General features: G+C 37.2%; 1 protein-coding gene across 2 annotated transcripts in view; it reads left to right on the top strand.

The window, feature by feature from the left end:
* The window catches only part of DMD (dystrophin), a 2,107,999-nt gene that overhangs the window by 1,129,366 nt on the left and 959,245 nt on the right, over positions 1 to 19,388 (top strand). The gene's annotated exons all lie outside the window — the stretch shown is intronic.

The raw sequence follows: 19,388 nt of genomic DNA, 5'->3' as shown, positions 1-19,388 counted from the left end.
GCTATTGAAGGAAGAGCTGTGCATTAAAAATAACAGACCGGAATAAACATTACAGATGATCCCTGACTTAATGATGGTGTGACTTACAATTTTTTGACTTTAGGATGGTGTGAAAGTGATATGCAGTCAGTAGAAACTGTACTTCAAGTACCCATACAACCATTTTGTTTTTCACTTTCACTACAGTATTCAATGAATTACATATGATGTTCAACACTTTATTATAAAACAGCACTGTGTTAGATGATTTTGCTCAACTGTAGGCTAATGTAAGTGTTCTGAGCATGTTTAAGGTAGGCTAGGCTAAGCTATGATGTTCAGTAGGTTAAGTGTATTAAGTGCATTTTTGACTTAAAATATTTTCAGCTTACAGTGAATTTGTCTTTTTTGTATATTGAGATATTTTACAAAAATAATTAAACGTTTTGGCCGTTATTGATATTACACATTTGCTGTAAATATTTGTAACTAAAAAAATTACATATTCACCATTAATTATCTTGGCAAACTCTCCAATTACACAATATTGTTGAAACTCTGGTATTCATATGGCTCACATAGTATTTTCATAAGTGTTTTATTTACTATTGCCAGTAATTCTTAGTGCCATTTTAATAACCATTTATAAGTTGCTCTGAAAACTATTAAAAGTATGACTGGCCACAGTCACTACTACCCACTGTAGTAAAAGCAAAGTACATAAAGATTTTTTAATCTGTTAACAAACATTGAGGGTTTTTTTTTTTAACCTATTAACAATTAATGGGACTCTCAAAAATATTTCCTAAGAGAGTAAATATTACAGCGTGGAAAGCATGATCTTCCTCATCACTAATAATTATGTAGCATTATGTTAATGAGCACAAAACTGTTGTGGTTCTTTTTTATATTTTGTAAAATAAATTCTTCATAACCTTGTTAATATTGCCAATAAATTTAGATAATTTTTTAAAGGAGGGTTATAAATGACATTATAACTAGTTGTTTTTTGTTAGTCATACAAAATGAAACGTTAGTCACACAAAAAGTTGAAATGTCTGAGGATTTTATTTACAGTCATAAATTTTTCATTTGTTATTTACTGTTAAACATAGAGAATGTCATTCGATATCATACTATTAATTCTGTAGGCCATTATCTTAAATCTAAGGGCACAAGCTGTTTTCATCCCACTGAAATAAAGGAATAAAACTATGTGCCTTGCTCAAAGCACAAAAGTCATGCACTATGTAATATGCCTCTCGATAAGTCATGAATCTTATATGTTAAATTACATCCCAAATATTTCAGTACGTTTTATAACTTTAATAATTTAATTGTCATTTCTGATTTGCCATTTGTTGTCTTGTTTTTAAGTGTTTAATTATTTGATAAAATAATTTACATGTTGTCTATAATCTTCCAACAGTTTTTTAAATAAAATTGTGTATGGCTAGCTGAATCTTCTTAAGCATTGACAATGTAAACACTTTCTTAATAAAACAAAAATTGGTACTTAAATTTATATTAAATACACTTACATTATTCTCAGATGTTTACTATTGAGTCACAGATTTAAAGAATTGCATTGTGAAGACTAAAGTGAATATCAAATTAAGATATTCTTTCCATTATCTTTAACTTCTTTGCATACTCTATAACTGGCACGAATGAGCAAGTCTATTGAACACAAAAACTAAAGCAGTAGTAGATGGTACAGCATATAAGGGAAAAAAATCCTTAGGAATAAAAACAGTGAGCAGTAGAAATGGTGAATGAGCTCAAGGTGGCTTAATATTTTAAAAAGCCAAACTATAGTACCAATAAGTTGCTTTTTAAAAAGTGATATTATATAATTTGACCTTGATTTTTCAGTTATTAAGAGAATTGTCCAAGAATGTTTCCCTAAAGACCACAGGAGCTCTCCCCCTAAATAATCTCAAAGCCGGTCCAGTGTTTCTTTTAAAAAAACAAAGTGAAAAAAATGTGATGAACATTTTGAGATACTATAAAGCCAAAATACTACACTGGAAACAAAATCATATAGCTGGTTCTGCACATATTTTATTGATATAGCATTATGTTATATTACATTATATATTTCAGCTTTGCAGTCTCTACATTTATCTAATGTTACATCATGACTCTAAATTAAACACATGGAGATAAATGAAATAAATGAAGCAGCATATGTAAAGCTCACAGCCCAGCCCCTGCAACTATTTAAAATAGAAATACCAAAGGAGTGCTTTCCTAATCAGAAAGCTATTTAGTGGTGATTCAAATACAAATTCCATTCAATGTTGTTGCTGTTGTATTTTTTTCTATGCGGGACTGAAAGAGAGATCTAGAAGGGACTTTATATGAAGTGTCCCTCATTTATGCTGTTGCCCCTTAAGCAGAAGTAGAAGAATGGAACAGAGGTTCAAAGAGGTGGCATAAACCAATGCATTATGGTGTGGGTGAGTCCTTTTTGATGTCAGCTAGGAACTCTGTTGACAGTCTGGGAGTTGCCCATGCCTCATCTAGACTTAAGCACATTATCATGCACAACCGAATCCTAAGAAATCTTTTAAACCACTGAAAATTGAACTCAGAACATATCTCTAAGCCAGTCTTTTCATCTTGACACCAAATCATAGCATGAGTCAGTCTGTCAAGCATGCTGCTGCTCCCCAAGCAAACTTAAGATGTCGAAATAATGAAGAAGAATATTTTCTTGAAAATCCTGTGCACCAAAGAAAAGTTAGTCATTTTATATATAATGAATATTAATATTTTTTCAGGCAATCTGATAAATTATCAGATTTAAATTTTGACACTGTTGAAGATAGTTACTATTCAGAAATATTAAGAAACCCCAAGCCCTTATACTCAATATGTTCACTACTAGCTATCAGAAGTTTTTAACAAGTTATTATAATCATTGCTTCATTTTCTGACTTTCATTTTCTTTAATCATTTCATATTCTCAATATATGGATAATATATTTTTATTTCTAGTGTATGTTTTATAGTATAGGTTTTAACATGATTTTTATTACATATTTTAATAACATGTTTTGGTGTATGTTTTAATAACATGATTATTAATTATTAACTGCTACTTTTAAAATCTGTGGATTGGTTATGACCTTTTTGAAACATTTTAAACTTGGGATATCTGATGGCTTTGGGTTTAGCTCAGGCTATAGCTCACCTGTGGAGATTGGAACTGCCAAAAAAATAGCTTAAGCAGCCCTTTGAGTATTCTAAAATAGGAACATTTTACAGAGCATTGGTTTCTAAAGCTTCCATTATTTCTTGATGTTGAGCTTTCAGGGTTTAGCTACAATATTTACTCAACATCTAAGCCATACTTTTTTTATCAGTCATATTTTTATACCTTTCATAATCAAACTGCTTACCATTGAAAAAGCAGTGTTTCCATGACCCTTTAAGAATTCTCCTTGGTGTTTCTTTGATGTGGTTTTTGATGTGTGGAATAAGAATTGAATTCAAGAATAGCATAGATGCTATCATAAGAAAAACTAAAAAAAAAAAAAAAAAAAAACAGCTTTTTCTTAATAGCCTGTCAAAGCCACTGGCTAGTAGTTCATCAGCACTGTTTTTTCAAAGGTGTGTTCTCTTTCTCTGACAAAACCATCCTCTGCTTTTAGGCCACCAGTGTGTTTCCACTGTGTCTGGGAAGATGTGTGGCACAAGGAAAGGGCATGGGCTTGAGTTAGAAGAGCTAAATTTAAGCCAAAGCTGGGCTATTTATTCAGGCAAGCAACAGAGCATGCTTCTCTCACAATATCTATTGTTGGAAGTTAAACATATAACCAGAGCCATCGGAGGGGGTGACTGGCTAGCCTCTCATAGGATAGCCTGTGGTGAAGCATCTCTGTTGATCAAGGTCTGTCCATCAACATTGGGTTGGCTCACCTAGATTGGATTATCCTACCAAAGAAAGGCTAAAATTAAAAATGATATCCAGACTAGAACAGTTTTTCATTTACAGTGCTTTTTCTACCTTTTCAGAGACTGTATACCCTGAGTTTGCCAGAGTAACTGAGAAACTGGTTTCATGATTGGAAGTTTTTGAATTAGACCAGTGATCATGAAGCTGATTTCATGATCAGAAGCAATGGAGGAACGGAATAGGATGACTTTGAGGAGTATTTTCTGGGGGGGGAGGACACAAGTAAGCTTACCATTCTAGTGGCTGCAAGGCGAAAAGTTTACTTCCTCAAAGAGAAAATCTTTGCTCTTCATTTCCCCATCTCCCAGGCTTTCATGTTGATGGAAAACGGCTCTAGTCTGAAGACACTCTTCCTTCCACTTTGTGTCAAGGATTTAACCTTTCATACATATTCCTTGGATATTTAAATCCTACTCTCCCCCCTCCCCCAACAAAGGTAATTTAAATTCCTTCCTAAGGGACTTCTAGAATTTTCTAATTCTATGCAATTGGTATTGATTTTTCCCGGTAACAACTACGCTACTCTCTTTGTATTAACTTTCTTTAGTGATTTCTTGCTGAGGGACTCATAATAATGTAGGTGAAAGACCTTATTAAGTTTATAATTCCAAATACTGGTTGTCATTGCTAGTAGTTGCTGTAAAATTCCAACTATTTTCAGATCATTCATGAAATGTTCCCTGCGTGCAGTTCTTGTCTGCTTTAAGTGATAACTTTCCTGAAGGGTAAGGATTTAAACATCTCTTGATGTGAGGAGTTGGGGTGGGAGTAGTAGTTGACCACAAAAGGGCAGCAAAATAGAATTTTTGGTGGTGATGCAGCTATTCTGCATCTTGGTTGTGATGATGGTTATATGACTATGCACTTGTCAAAACTCATAGAAATTTACTCCCAAAGGAGTTGATTTTACTATATATATAAATTTTTAAATAAATATTTATTTTTTTTAAGGAAAGAGATGCCTGGGGCTGGCCAGTTGGCTCAGTTGGCTAGACCACAGCTTTGTAACACCAAAGTCAAGGGTTCGGATCCCATACCAGCCAGCTGCCAAAAAAAAGAAAAAAAGAAAGAAAGAAAAATAGAAAAGAGGTGACAAAATATTGCTTATTGAATGAATCCACAGAAAAATACATGTGTCAGTTTGTGTTTCAGCTTAGACCTCATCTCATCTGGAAAGCCATTTCTTGCTTGCCTTTACATACAGTTGACACTCAGTAGTTTCTCCTTATACCAGGTATGGATATCAGAATATATCCGGAGGGGTTGTGATTGAACACTCCGTGAACCTCAGTCTTAGCACTCATCACAGCAGATTGGTATGGTTTGTTTATAAGTGTCTTTCCCTGTTTATAAGTGACTTACCCTATAGTAAAAGGGAACGGTCAGGGCCATTTACTTTTGTAGTGATGGTGCTTAGCAGTACAGATGTTCCTCAACTTATGATAGGGTTACATCCTGAAAAACCCATAATAAAGTCAAAAAATCATTAAGTTGAACCTTCGTAAGTTGGAAACTGTCTGTATTTGGCATAGTAGATTTTTAACTATGGAACTTTTGTTTTCACACACACACAAAAATTCATAGATCCTTTCATTTAAGTGTCACTTTAGCCTCTGAAGACCATCTGCCTCAATCCCATTTTTCATTGTCCATTAGCTTCTCTCTTTCTATTACTCAAATACTTAGGTTACTCCACTTCTTTTTGAACTCAACATAGTTAAAATAAGTAATTTCTACTATCTTTCCTTTAGACATTGCTTCATAAAACCGTCTTTGTCATCTGCTTATCCCAGGTATGAATATATTTTGGAGGTGATAAGAGTTTCTGGTTGAGAGCTTCAAGTTTTGTAAAATATCTGAAATCACTTTTCAGGCTCCACCATCTTTCACCTGTCTGAACTTGAACAAGTGTCTGAAATTTCTGTCTCTATTTCCTCAAGTGTAAAATGGGGAAATAACTGCATCTAGCTCACAGGGTTCATATGAACATTAAGTAAGAAATAACTTATTCAGTGCTTAGCATACCACCTGACACTTGGGAAACCCCACAGGAATATTAGCTATTGTTATATTTATTAAAAGATGCCAGTGTATCTCAATGTATCTATATGCCCTTGCATTACATGTCTTAGTAGCCTAATTTAACATGTGGATAAAATATTTTTAAGTTAAATGATTGCAGAATGTAGGATTGTAGAACAAATAAGTAGTAGTCACCCATATCCTGGACTGAGGTCATATCCATAAGTAAATTTCCCCATTTTAATTTCATGTTGTCAAACTTCATTATTCTCCATAGAAACTCATCACAGAATTCATGTCTGATTCATCTCTGTATTCCTAACAGTGCCTGACATATCCAGAGATATCTATGAAACACTGCTTAGATATAACAGAAAAGGAATCCTTCAGAGACAAGGCTCAAGATGCCAGTTTTCCAATAGGCATGCTTTGATCACTGGCCTTACCCTTGATTATCATGAACTCCGAAATGTTATTTCCCTGATGGTTATAAGTTGGCTTTTAAGCTACACACTGAAGGGACAGAAAGCATCTTCTACCCATCTAAGGGACAGGTTTTTCTTCAATCCAGTTGAACCAGTTTAGGACATGAGACCACTTTTAGTCCAGAATCAGTCACCAGAGGAATTCCAGGTCTGATTGACTTAGACTGTAGAAAGATGAATGTTGGGGCAAAAATTGCAACACACAACACAATATATCAGTAAGGAGAAACTCAACATTGTTTTTTAATGTCCAGATCATGTTTCTACATTCTATATCTTTATCTCTTACATTTTATTAAAATGGTACATTTGTATAGGTCCTTTAGTAACCCTAGAAGATCTTGAGTTATAGGCTAATAACTTATTTAATAAGTTGCAGAAATAAATCTTTCTTCTGAGTTTATGTAGCAGTTTCTCCACATGCAGTTCAGAGGTTTGTCTCAGAAAGAAGGGCCTGAAATATTGACTCAATGACAGCTTTGCTAACTTAACTTTCAAATTTTTAAGTTCTGAGAAATATTGTCAACATTCTTTTATTATTTTTCTCAAACAATTACATGCAACACTCCTATATCAGTGGATAAGTTAAGGGGGAAAAATCCCAAATGATTATTCATGATCACAATTTGTGAAACAGTTTCCCATTATATTCTTTCCTTGTAATTAGGAAGAGAGTGGTGGTTATTACAGGCAAGAATGCTTTATAATGGTACTCTACTTTACTGTCCATTTTTGAAATAAAATATCTTAAAAATAGATCAGGCTATGAAACAAAATATTGAGGAAACAGATAACTGTGATGAACTTTGGAGTTTTTTGGTCAATAATGTCTATGATACGTTCACAAAATTCCTTGTCAACTGAGTGCATTTGGAGCTACAGGCCACCTAAGTTGTTTTGTGTTACTTTTAAGTTTTTTTGTTTTTTCTTTTTTCCTTCTGAAGCAATTTTTTGTTCTATCTACCCAAAGCTTTTTTTCTACTAGGCAGAATAAAATCCTAAATAGATTGTTGACACAGACAAATAAACATGTCAATTGGAGTAAACTGTCACTATTCACATGCCCCTCTAGACTGCATCTAGATTTATGATGAAAGCATCAAGGAAACTTGGGGTGACCACTTACATTAACACATCCACATTGACGACACTCTGCTTTTTTTCCCTACAAAATATGAATGCCAATTAATGCATTCAGTTTTTGTGTTGCAGCCTGGATCACCTATACGATGGGGACAATCATACTGACCAGGAAGTCCTGTTGCATGCATGAAAAATAATATATACAAAATACCTGACTCAAGATGTGCTTCATAGTGACACCAAATAGATGAAAACTATGATATTCTAACATCTTAGAGGTCTATACTTAAAAAATAGTATTGAAGTGCATATACATAATATACATATAGCAAAGTGCATATATCATGAATGTATAGCTCAATGCCTTTTTGAAAACTGAGCACAGCCATGTAATCAGTATCCACTTTAAGAAACAAAATAAAACAGAAACTCTGGTTTCCCCTTCCAGTCATTAATCCCCTCAGCAGTAATCATTAATCTAGTTTGTAACAGCACAGGTTAGTTTTGTCTACTACTTATTTTGTGAATCGTACCATGTATGCTCTTTTATGTCTGGCTTTTTAGCTCACTGTATTTGTCATATTCATCCATTCTCTTGTGTGTAGTTGTTAAATATTCATTTTTACAGGCTTTGTAATATTCCACTGAGTGAATATAACAGTTATGTTATGATTTAGCTATTATGAATAGTGCTGCAGAGGACATTCTAATATGTGTCTTTTTGTATAAACTTTATATATTTCAGATGGGTATAGGACACATTGTACATGTTTAGTTTCAGTAGATATTTCCAGATATCATAAGTGTATATTTCAATAAATTTAGAGATCTATACTCTTGCTAGAGAAAAGTCACCATTATAAGTGTTTGTATATTTTTGTGGCCATGCACATGCATGTGTGTATATGTATATATGTATCTGTCTATATAATTTAGTTTAAATATAAATATTTTATATAAATATATATATATATATAACATTCACCTAAAATAAGCATGAACTCTGCAATTAATTCTCAGTTTACAGATATGTCCATCCAAACTTGTAGTAAGTACCCCATCTCTCAGATGGTTTTCTTTTTTCTTCATTTATTTATTGCTTTTGTCTAGGAAGGAGTAATTTGGTTTGCCTATCCAGAGTGTGTGGTCAATATGATAATGTAAACACTTAAGATGCCTTCTAGCTAATATAGATTCCTTGAGAACAAGAAATCTGTGGTCCTTCCACTGAGCAGATAGAACCCTAGGCCAGCTTTCACACCTTGAAGATTTCAGCTTCTTCACCCCTGTTAGCTGGGTGCCTTTGGAAGCAGTTCACAACCTGTGATACCATACTCAGTGGCCCTGTTATTACTTCCCCTCATTCCAAGACCCCATTTCAAAGGATCTCAGTTGCTCTCAGAGTAAACTTATTGCTTCCTGAATTCCATATTCCCAGTAGCAGGTCTACTTCTCTTATCAAATAGCTTAAATTAGATTTAGTAGGCTAGGTGGCAACTAAGCTACTATTTATTCATTGCTTATGTGAAAATATATTTCCTAATGCAAACAACTAGTATTCATATACAGTTTGAGACCATACCCTATTTATAAAGCAGATACTGCTTGTGCCTATTAGCTTTAATTTTAAATAATCATTTTAGTAATAATCTTTGAAAATAGACCTTACTCATTTGCACATCAGCTTTTGGCATATCTAGAGTCTTTGTGTGAGTTAGAAAGATTACCTGTTTTGGCTGGATAATTTAATAAAAAGATGCCCCCTCTTTGGGCAGAGACATTTGAAAGGCACTCCAACCTGGGGCCTGGGGGAGAATAAGATGCAACCCTGAATCAGGTCACGTGGTCTGGGGAGGGGAGCATGTGTTGGTTTTCACATCCCCCACCTGGATGTGTGCTGGACATCTTTATGCACAAACAGCCAACAAATGGGGCATATCTGCTCATATGAACATAAACACACACACCCACAACCCCCCACACATACACACTCAGTGTATTGTCCCCTTCCTTCACTAGGTCCTTCTTATTAGTTAAATCAAGTCCCAAAGCCTTTTTATTAACTTAAGGTGAGTGTGCAAATATTTGGGTTCCAGTATTAAAATTCAGAGATATTTAAAATTCAGTTTAAATATTAATAAAAAACATCTTGGCAAAATGCAATTTTCTTCGAACCGAACCCTAGCGGAGAGCAGAAATCTATTCCAATACTTGAGAGATCTGTCATTTAAAACCAACATTTCACTTGTAATTTTAAATATTCTGAATTGTCTTGTTGCCTATAATCGCATTTTGCCAAGAAAATTCAGAATATTTAAAATTTAAGGTTGAGGTTGCAGCCTTATTTGTGAAGGAGTAGAAAGAGAACTTTAGAAAGAAAAAATAAAGTTTTATGTCTGATAGATAGTGTAACCAAATAATTATGCATGTATTCCGTATGCAAAGCTTTCTGGGCAATCTGAACATGTAAACTTACAGTTGTGGCTACCATGAACAGCCACAGAAGAGCAGGCTAGAACAAAAGAGCAGGCAAAAGTTACAAATGAAATGGTTTTAAATGGCTGATCTCTCAAGTTTTGGAATAGATTTGTGCTCTCTGTGAGGGTTTAGTTCAAAGAATACAGTGAAGTATTGAATTTTTTGGTGGCATGTCTCTGTTATTTTGTTTTGCAAGCTACCTCAATCCATGGAGCAGCTCCAGCCCCCTTCCACAATGCTGTTGTTTTATTTTTCTTATCCTTGCAAAGATTTTTTTAAATCAGCCGACCATCAGACTCATTAAATAAGAAAGTTAGTTTAAATTCAAGGGTTTCTAGTTAGAAACCATCATGAACTATGGTCACAAGATAATAGAAAAGGAGTTATACAGAACTTTTAAAATGTTATTAAGAAAATCAGAAGAGGCCCTCTATTATTTTTTGAGGTCAAATAAATGTAGTGCTTCCTGTACCTTTTATCCAGGATGGTAGCTTGGATAATAAGAGATGCTTAATAAATATTAGATTGAATAAATGAGAAAGCCCTTAGGAACATATGAATAGAATGGTCCTTTCTTTGAATCTGATATTGGCTCCCAAGCCTAGATCCCTGTGGAGAACTCCTTTATTTCCCTACCATAAAGAGCTGCTATAAATTGAAAACACTATTAAAAAGGCCATCTAGCTCACTTGAAGCTTTCATCACACAAGTAGGAGAAGTATGGCTGGGAGTAATCTTTTTTTTTTTTTTTTTTTTTTTCTTAGATCTTTAAGTCCTATAGGGCTTTTGAAAAGTGAAATAGCCTGAAAACAGCTGATCTTAGGACCAGTTGTGATTGAGAATATTTTTCCATTGGGTAAAAAGAGCTAGTTGCAGGAAGACTGAAGAGAAAGACATGCATGTTAACCTCAAGGGCTATTTTTTAGAAAAGAGATTAAAGCATAATATTTGCTCAGAAAAGGAGAAGTAAAGCAAATGAATGGAAGTAAAAAAGAGGTATATTTCTTAGATTTAGCAGAATAAGAGTTCTTCCTTCCCTGATAGACTGCTGGAGTTTTTCTGGAAAGAGTCTTGCATGACTTAGTTGAGATGGCTTACGTGCCTGTTCAGTAATCATCTACTAACACATCTAAAACATGTGCTATCTAATGTCCAAGGGATATAATGTACATGAAATAACTCGATGGGATCTTAAGCGAGAGTAATCGATATAATTCCTGATAGCCAAACAAAAAGAAAAATAGCACAACCTAATATTGCTTTCCTTGCTTTCTTCAAAATAATGAGTTGATGATATAGGCTGGGTTCTGTGGCAAGTAGAACTCTAAGATGGAGTTCAGTGTGAAGAATACTTATTAGAGAGTGCCTTTTGGACCAACACTTATGGAAGACAGGGTATGAAGCAAATAGAGAGAGAAGTTGAGCTGCAATGTAGGCAGCTTTGGTGTTAAGAAGTCTAGGAGATTTAGCCAGTAAGGAGCAAGTTAACTCAAAGAGTTTTATAGACAGCAAAAGCATGGTCAGCTTTCTTTGTCATTCATCCCACAGGATGACACCAAAATTAAAGAGACCAAATGACAAGCAACACAAGTTGCATGGCACTCTGTTGTTGAGAAGCCAATTTCACTCTGCAACTAAGCAGTTTTATAATCTGCAAGCAGTACTTTAAGGAGAGATGAGGTGAAAAGTCACATGCCTTCCCATAACCAGGGAGGCAGATGAGAAAATGCCCTATGGTGATCTATATATCTTGTGGTATCTCTTATCACAAGATAAGAGATTTATGTCAAGATAAAGAGATGGGTGAGATATGGCCTTGGTATACCCCCTCTCAAGACTGCCTATATTTTCCTGTTCTGGGAGGATCACAGTTGCCAAGATAAGGTCAATTTGCAATTGAACCTTGCCTATGTGGCCTATGTGGATACTTACAATATCATTGCACATATCCATGGAGCTGTTTGCCAACACTGGGCCATCACATGGGCAGCTCTGGAGCATACAATGGCCCTTCAGAGTGGTCCTGAGTTGGGCTGAAATGATTAGGCCTTTATACTCCTGAATTAATCAGTCATTGAATGATAGCCATCTCAGAAAGGGTCATGACCTTGGCCAAGGGGGCTCTCTGCAGCTGAGGCAGCCCCTAAAGAAACTTAGAGCTGAAGGTTGTCTGCCAACAGCACTCCTAGCTGCTGGGGCGACAAATTCTTTATTGAAGGGGAATCTGAGTAGTTATTCAGTGTCCACCACAGCAGTTAAACTATTGTTCCTCCTTATGACAACTTAGTTCTTATTGCTAAGTAATCACTTTCCAGAAATTTTTAGGTTAACTTTTAAGAACAATGTGTATAAGTAGAAAACTCAAATATTGAAAAAAAGCTTGCACTTTTGTTGTTATATAAATGTAAACACTTGAAGGGTTCATTTTTTTCTTGTTATTTACATAATTTTATTTAAAAATCCATCCATTTTTAATTAGCTATTTTTAATAGGCAGTTAAGCTAAGATATTATATACTATATATTAGGCTAATGGACATTTAACAGCTGAGTTAAGTTCTTTTAATGGAAATGCTGACAAACGTTTATCTGTAATTATAGCAACACTGTGCTTCCAGAAGGAGGTACTTCTTCCTTGTTGTTTGCAGCCCTAAAATTCCATATGCCTGTAAGGAACAAAGGCCATTATTAGCCAAACAGAAGTTATACTTGGGAGTTTCAAGATGGCGGCGGCTGCGGCGGCTGGCGCGGAGTAGCTGAGGTGTAAAAGGCGGCCACTGGGCCTCAGGCAGCCGGGAAACTTGTGGACCTTCCTCTCACCATCCCTTAAGGGAGGACTACAACTGCTGGCTGGTCGTGGGGGCTCAACGCCACTTTGCCCCCGGCAGGAGAGGCTGCCTCATTTACAGGCAACAGCTTTGAAGTGTGGAGCAGGAAAAGAACTGATTCTTAGCTGCAAAAGCGAGTCTTGAAACAGGGAACACGGCGCCAGGGCTGCTGTGGATGCAGCCAGGATCTCGGAGGCTGGGGCCGCACTGAAGGCGGCCAGCTGCCCTATTCAGGATTCGAGGTTTCAGGCCGGCATTAAAGAAGACTCCTGGGAGCGCCCGAGCCGCGCCGCGACTGAACAGCCCGAGGCGGCAGCGCCGAGAACACGGAAGGCGACAAACCAGAGACAGAGAGCGAACACCCGACCTGGCACAGCACTGTGAGTGATCCCTGGCACAGCTCTGTTCGGGGGGTGGATGCCCACGCAGCTCCCGCCTGCACCACCAGGCCACTCACTGCCCGGTGCTGCCTCCATTTTCCCAGGTGCGGGCAGCTCCGCCCTGCTCGGCCATCACTTAGCCCATTTGCTTGGCCTGGCGCGGGGCTTTCCGGAGCCTGCGGACCGGTCTCCGCTCCCACTCCCTCCGCGGTTCTCTGGCGGGGCTGGGGGCGTGGGGCTTCCCGACCAGTGTTGGGAGGGCAAGGAAGTACGGGCGGGCCGACTGTCACTCAACCACACCCTGGACTCCGGCCCCGGTAAACTTCCTGTTACTGGGAGGCAGATACCATCTCTGCGACCACCAGTTTGGAAAAAAGCCTAACGAATTTCTGGTTGGGAATAGTGTGGTAGGAGAGTTCCCAGGTCCACTTGAACCTGCCAGAGAGCAGGCTGCAGGCGGGCACTAGACTCGGTTTATACCGGGGGGATACAAAGGTGAACAAGACCCGAGAAAGATCTACACAGTGCTACAAAGGCACCCAGAGAGACCGGTCGTCTGTGCCTAGTAGAAACCTGGTAGACTTCCTGGGTGAGGCGGTCCTGAGCAGGATCTTGAAGGCCCAGCTGATGGACGAGGGGTGCAGAAGACACACCCCAGCCCAGCACAGTGTGCACAGAGGGGGGAGACGTGTAGCCAGGGAGGCGTAGACTCGACAGAAACCACACACCCGGTGGGGTCGCCACTGCACGATCTAACAGCCTGGGCCAGAGCACACGGAACGGGGAGAAGTCCTGTACAGGAAGTGAAAGCTCAACAGAGATCACACACCCTGTGGTACGTGATCCACCAGCCCAGCAGAGTCCAAGCTGACCAGAAAGGTGGATCCCCGGAGAAGCACAAGACCCGAGGCAACCACACACACAAGACACTAGAGGCCAACTGAGCAGTCACGGCGGGAGCCATACCAAATTGGCAACCACAGCAACATCCTAGTTAGTCATTAGTCTCAAACCGGTGGACTGTGAAACCCCCTGCCACAATGAATAAACACCAAAAAAAAGACACCAGAAATACAAAAAATCAAGAAAGTACACCACCAAAAGTTAATAAATCTCATACTCTAGATCCTATAGAACAAGAAGCCCTTGAAATAACTGACAAGGAATTTCGAGTGATAATTCTAAGGAAACTGAATGGGATACAAGAAAACTCAGCTAGACATCATGATGAAATGAGGAAAAGTATACAGGATCTGAAAGAGGAAATATACAAGGAAATCAATGTCCTGAAAAAAAATGTAGCAGAACTTGCTGAACTGAAGAAGTTATTCAGCGAAATAAAAAACACAACGGAGAGTTTAACCAGCAGGCTTGTCGAAGTTGAAGAGAGAACCTCTGAACTTGAAGATGGGCTGTTTGAAATAACACAAGCAGACAAAAAGAAAGAAAAAAGAATCAAGGACATGGAAGAAAATCTGAGAGAGATATCAGACAACCTCAAGCGCTCAAATATCCGAGTCATGGGTATTCCAGAAGGGGAGGAAAATGGAGATTCCATTGAAAACATATTCAACAAAATAGTGGCAGAAAACTTCCCAGGTATAGGAAAAATCACAGATCTTCAGATCCAGGAAGCTCAACGATCTCCAAACGTATTCAACCCAAAAAGGCCTTCTCCAAGAAATGTCATAGTCAAATTGGCAAAACTCAGAGACAAAGAGAGAATCTTAAAAGCTGCAAGAGAGAAGCGTCAAATCACCTATAAGGGAGCCCCAATCAGGTTAACATCAGACTTTTCATCACAAACCCTAAAAGCTAGAAAGGAATGGGATGATATTTTCAAAATACTAAAAGACAAAGATTGCCAGCCAAGAATAAATCTACCCTGCAAGGCTATCCTTCCGAAATGAGGGGCAAATAGTATATTTCTCAGACAAACAAAAACTGCGGGAGTTCACTACCACACGACCACCCTTACAAGAAATCCTCAAGGGAGTACTGGATTTGGTTCCTGAAAAATAACTACCACTGCCATAAAAACCCAAGAAAAATCTAAACCCGCTAGTACAATAAAAATGGCATTCATGAAGAGAAAACAAGCTAACAAAAACACTATCTACAACCTAAGGAACCAACAAACAAAGAAACCAAACAGTAAATCAGAAAGCAAGGAACAAAAGACACCTAAGACAACCAAACAACCAATAAAATGCTAGGAATAAATCAACACCTTTCAATAACAACTCAATGTTAAAGGCTTAAATTCCCCAATTAAAAGACACAGACTGGCTGACTGGATCAAAAAGCAGGACCCAAGTATATGCTGCCTACAAGAGACCCACCTCACCCATAAAGATTCACACAGACTAAGAGTGAAAGGATGGAAAAAGATTTACCATGCAAACAGAAAAGAAAAACGAGCTGGAGTAGCTATTCTTATATCTGACAAAATAGACTTTAAACTAAAAACCATAAAAAGAGACAATGAGGGACACTACTTAATGATAAAAGGACTGATCCATCAAGAAGACATAACAATCATAAATATGTACGCACCCAATGTTGGAGCAGCCAGATTTATAAAACAAACTCTATTAGACCTAAAGAAGGAAATAGACACTAATACCATAATAGCAGGGGATCTGAACACTCCACTGTCAATATTAGACAGATCATCTAGGCAAAGAATCAGTAGAGAAACACAAGATCTCAACAAGACTCTAGACCAATTGGAATTGGCAGATATCTACAGAACATTCCACCCAACAACCTCAGAATATTCATTCTTCTCATCAGCACATGGATCATTCTCCAGGATAGATCACATATTAGGTCACAAATCAAGTCTCAATAAATTCAAAAAAATTGCAATTATCCCATGTATCTTCTCAGACCACAATGGATTAAAACTAGAAATTAATAACAAACAAAACTCTGGAAACTATACAAACACATGGAAATTAAACAGCATTCTACTTAATGACATATGGGTCCAAGAAGAAATCAAGCAGGAAATCAAAAAGTTTATTGAAACTAATGAAAACAATGATACATCATACCAAAACCTGTGGGATACTGCAAAAGCAGTATTGAGGGAAAATTTATTGCATTAAATGCTCACTTCAGAAGAATAGAAAGATGGCAAGTGAACAACCTAACACTTCACCTTAAAGAACTAGAAAAACAAGAACAATCCAAACCTAAAGTTAGCAGACGGAAAGAAATCATTAAGATCAGAGCAGAACTGAATGAAATTGAAAACCAAAAAACAATTCAAAAGATCAACGAATCAAAAAGTTGGTTTTTTGAAAAGATAAATAAAATTGACAAACCATTAGCATGGCTAACAAAAAAAAGAAGAGAGAAGACTCAAATAACAAAAATTAGAAATGAAAAAGGCGATATTACAACTGATTCATCTGAAATACAAGGAATCATTCGAGACTACTATAAACAACTATACGCCAACAAATTTGAAAATCTGGAGGAAATGGATAAATTTCTGGACACACACAAGCTCCCAAAACTGAACCGTGAAGACGTAGAAAATTTGAACAGACCAATAACAATAAAGGAGATTGAAGCTGTTATCAGAAGGCTCCCAACAAAGAAAAGCCCAGGACCAGATGGATTCACAGCAGAATTTTACCAAACATTCAAAGAGGAATTGACACCGATTCTTTACAAACTATTCCAAAAGATTGAAAAGGACGCAAATCTCCCAAACTCATTTTATGAAGCAAACATCATCCTGATACCAAAACCAGGTAAAGATATAACCAAAAAAGAAAACTACAGGCCGATATCCTTGATGAATATAGATGCAAAAATCCTCACTAAAATACTAGCAAACAGAATACAGCAACACATACGAAAAATTATTCATCACGATCAAGTGGGATTCATCCCAGGGATGCAAGGTTGGTTCAACATACGCAAATCAATAAAGGTGATACACCATATTAATAAACTCAAACACAAGGACCATATGATCATCTCTATAGATGCTGAAAAAGCATTTGATAAAGTTCAGCACTCATTCATGACAAAGACCCTCTATAAGTTAGGTATAGAGGGAAACTATCTCAACATAATTAAAGCCATATATGCCAAACCCACTGCCAATATCATCCTGAATGGGGAAAAGCTGAAAGCTTTTCCTTTAAGAACAAGAACTAGACAAGGATGCCCACTCTCACCACTCCTATTCAACATAGTGTTGGAAGTACTAGCCAGAGCAATCAGAGAAGAGAAGGAAATAAAGGGCATCCAGATTGGAAAAGATGAAGTCAAACTGTCCCTGTTTGCAGATGACATGATCCTATATATCGAACAGCCTAAAACCTCTACAAAAAAACTGTTGGAATTGATAAATGATTTCAGCACAGTAGCAGGATACAAAATCAACACACAAAAATCAGTAGCATTTCTTTTCTCCAATAGTGAACATGCAGAAGGAGAAATCAAGAAAGCCTGCCCATTTACAATAGCCACCAAAAAAATAAAATACTTAGGAATTGAGTTAACCAAGGATGTGAAAAATCTCTATAATGAGAACTACAAACCACTGCTGAGAGAAATTAGAGAGGATACAAGAAGATGGAAAGATATTCCATGCTCTTGGACTGGAAGAATCAACATAGTGAAAATGTCCATACTACTCAAAGTGATATACAAATTCAACGCAATCCCCATCAAAATTCCAAAGACATTTTTCTCAGAAATGGAAAAAACTATTCAGACATTTATATGGAACAATAAAAGACCACGAATAGCCAAAGCAATGCTCAGCAAAAAAAATAAAGCTGGAGGCATAACACTACCTGACTTTAAGCTATACTACAAAGCTATAATAACCAAAACAGTATGATACTGGCATAAAAACAGACACACTGACCAATGGAATAGAATAGAGAATCCAGAAATCAACCCACACACTTACTGACATCTGATCTTTGACAAAGGCACCAAGCCTATTCACTGGGGAAGGGACTGCCTCTTCAGCAAGTGGTGCTGGGATAACTGGATATCGATATGCAGGAGAATGAAACTAGATCCATACCTCTCACCGTATACTAAAATCAACTCAAAATGGATTAAGGATTTAAATATACACCCTGAGACAATAAAACTTCTTAAAGAAAACATAGGAGAAACACTTCAGGAAATAGGACTGGGCACAGACTTCATGAATACGACCCCAAAAGCACGGGCAACCAAAGGAAATATAAACAAATGGGATTATATCAAACTAAAAAGCTTCTGCACAGCAAAAGAAACAATTAAAAGAGTTAAAAGACAACCAACAGAGTGGGAGAAAATATTTTCAAAATATACATCTGACAAAGGATTAATATCCAGAATATATAAGGAACTCAAACAACTTTACAAGAAGAAAACAAGCAACCCAATTAAAAAATGGGCAAAAGAGCTAAGTAGGCATTTCTCTAAGGAAGATATACAAATGGCCAACAGACATATGAAAAATGCTCAACATCACTCAACATCCGGGAAATGCAAATCAAAACCACATTGAGATACCATCTAACCCCAGTTAGGATGGCTAAAATCCAAAAGACTATGAACGATAAATGCTGGCGAGGCTGCGGAGAAAAAGGAACTCTCATACATTGTTGGTGGGACTGCAAAATGGTGCCGCCTCTATGGAAAATGGTATGGAGGTGCCTTAAACAATTGCAAATAGATCTACCATACGACCCAGCCATCCCACTGTTGGGAATATACCCAGAGGAATGGCAATCATCAAGTCGAAGGTATATCTGTTCCCCAATGTTCATCGCAGCACTCTTTACAATAGCCAAGAGTTGGAACCAGCCCAAATGCCCATCATCAGATGAGTGGATACGGAAAATGTGGTACATCTACACAATGGAATACTACTCAGCTATAAAAACGAATGAAATACTGCTATTTGCAACAACATGGATGGACCTTGAGAGAATTATATTAAGTGAAACAAGTCAGGCACAGAAAGAGAAATACCACATGTTCTCACTTATTGGAGGGAGCTAAAAATTAATATATAAATTCACACACACACACACACACACACACACACACACACAAACGGGGGGGGGGAAGAAGATATAACAACCACAATTATTTGAAGTTGATACGACAAGCAAACAGAAAGGACATTGTTGGGGGGG

Source organism: Cynocephalus volans, chromosome X (assembly GCF_027409185.1).
Source record: "Cynocephalus volans isolate mCynVol1 chromosome X, mCynVol1.pri, whole genome shotgun sequence".
NCBI lineage: Eukaryota > Metazoa > Chordata > Mammalia > Dermoptera > Cynocephalidae > Cynocephalus > Cynocephalus volans.
Note: the sequence above shows the minus strand (reverse complement) of the source record. Positions and strands in the feature narration are given on the sequence as shown.